We start from the raw sequence: 2,393 nt of genomic DNA on the forward strand, positions 1-2,393 counted from the left end.
CTTCTGATGTCCATCTTCCTGTTGGTCAGTAAAAACCATGGGGGTTGGGGGCGATCTGGATCTCTAGTATCTGTTGGACCCTGCTGCCCTTGCTCTCTTGAGCCAAAGGACTGTCAGTCAAACCGCCATACAAACTACCCTGAGACCATCACAACTGTTTTTGAAGACCCCTTAGATGTCCCAGGACAACTACAACTGCTTGCTCTGGCTCCTGAAGGAAAAAGCCCACTGCGTTTGAATAGTTAACATTCAACCATTTTCACCTAGGCCAGAGGGTGCAGACTGCCCCCTGGTGGCCCAGAAGAGAATCGCCGGGACTGGTGATCCAGAGACTATAATGAGGGGGAGGGCTGCAACTGCCTTCAGAGAGACGGTCATGGCAGCTGGCACTGGTCAGAGGCCACCAACAAAGGTGGTCTCTGGATGCCATCCAAAGCTGAAGTCCATTGGTGGAGGCTCAGGAAAGGGGTCTGCGCATAATACCAGACATAGCTTCCCATGGTATACAGATGACTAGAATTCTTGTTTCTGAATATTGCTTAAGATGATTAGACAGTAGGTTTCCACTTGTTTTGGAGTAATATGTGTCTGTAGGAACCTTGGTAAAGCCGCATTTGGTAAAAGAATCCTGGACCAATGGGAGACTTTTCAATTACTTGGAGACTATCTAGTGTTTTATTTCTGGTCTCCCTGGCTATCTAAGAACTTGAACTTTGAATTTTTCTATTTCTTTTGAATTCTGCTCACGTCTGCCCACTCAGCTTGCTATACTGGTTTTCAAAGAAGCTGTAAAACAGATGGTAGCTGTCTTTGAAAAAAAGAGCACACAAGCTGTATGGTCCAGAAACAAATACACCTGGGGGAACTGTTGCTTTGTGGAGGGTGGAGGGCATGGTACGTGAAGGGAACAAAGAACTGTGTCACTTCCTGTCAGCGTCAGCTTGCCCACTCTTGGGAAGTGCTTTCATGGTTCGTATTCAGAACTCAGTATTTGTTAAACCAGCTTTGCTGAAAATGAACACACGGAATACGGACCCCTGAGCCCCGGTGTGGTTCAGTGGGTAGAGTGCTCTCCTAGCATACACAAAGCCCTGGTTTCTGCTGGGTGGCAGCCTTTGATTTTAGCACTCAGGAGGCAGAGGTAGGTGGATCTCTGAGTTCAAGGCCAGTCTGGTCTACAGAGCAAGTTCCAGGACACTCAGAGCTACACAGAGAAAGCCTGTCTCGAAAAACTAACAAAACAAAACAAAACAAAAAACAAAGCCCTGGGTTCCAGCTCCAGCACTGCATAAACTTGATATTGTGGCACATGCCTGTAACCCAGAACTCTGGAGGTAGAAGATCCAAAGTTCAAAATACCAGTCTGGAATACACGAGACCCTGTCTTGAGAAAACAAAACAAAACAAAACAAAAAAAGAGGCTTGCTGGTGCCTCTCCTCTCACCTATTCCCTGGGAGCTGAACCCTGCTGTGGATTCAGCTTTCCTCCTCCTGTGGGCCTAGAAACACTTTCTACCTGTGACCGGCAGTAGTCACACTGTGGGCTTGGACTCAGGTCAGCAGGTTTTGCTCTTTCCTTAGCCTCTACATGATCTCCCCATCTCACTCAGAGACCTGTAGCAGCCTGCTTGGAGACGTCCATCCTCCCACCTCGTCTGGGTTAGGTTCCCCTATGAAAGCACAAACATTAACAGCCAAGACAATATCCTTCCACCAGAACATAGTCACCACTACAGCAGCCCAGGAGAAATGTACTATAGCTGAAGCACAAGAAGAGGACTTCAAAACGGCAATTAAGACTATGTTCAAGGGCCTTAAAGAAGATATGGATAAATCCCTTAATTAAGTCTGTGAAAACCCAAACAATGGAATGAAATCATGAAAACAATTCACAACATAAAAAAATTTAACAAAGAAATAGACTAAAAAACACTAAAGAAAACCCAAATTGAAATAAAACTGGAAATAAAAAGTTTAGAAAGTCAAACAAAAACCTCAGAGGTAAGCCTCACCTACCAAAGACTTGGAAGAGAGATTCTCGGGCACTGAAGATAAGGTAGAAGAGGCAGATACCTCAGTCAAAGAGAATGTTAAATCTAAAAAAAAAAAAATCCAGCCACCAAACGTTCAGGAAATCTGGGACACTATGAAAAAAATCTATAAATAGTAGGAATAGAGGAAAATGATGAAACCCAGTTCAAAGGAACAGAAAATATTTCCAACAAAACCATAGAAGAAAATTTCCCCAACCTAAAGAAGGAGGTGCGCCCATCAAGGCACAAGAGGCATACAGATTACCAAACAGACAAAAACAGAAAAGAAATCCTCGATGGCACATAATAAAATAATCAAAACACTAAACACATAGAGCAAAGAAAGAATATTAAAAGTGG

The 2,393-nt window shown here is 44.0% G+C and overlaps 1 pseudogene; it reads left to right on the forward strand.

The window, feature by feature from the left end:
• Positions 1 to 376: 376 nt before the first annotated feature.
• Positions 377 to 1,041, forward strand: LOC128123823 (coenzyme Q-binding protein COQ10 homolog B, mitochondrial-like; annotated as a pseudogene).
• Positions 1,042 to 2,393: the final 1,352 nt, after the last annotated feature.

The sequence above is a fragment of the Peromyscus californicus genome, unplaced genomic scaffold (assembly GCF_007827085.1).
Source record: "Peromyscus californicus insignis strain IS unplaced genomic scaffold, ASM782708v3 Scaffold_4__1_contigs__length_199733344, whole genome shotgun sequence".
Taxonomy (NCBI): Eukaryota; Metazoa; Chordata; class Mammalia; order Rodentia; family Cricetidae; genus Peromyscus; species Peromyscus californicus.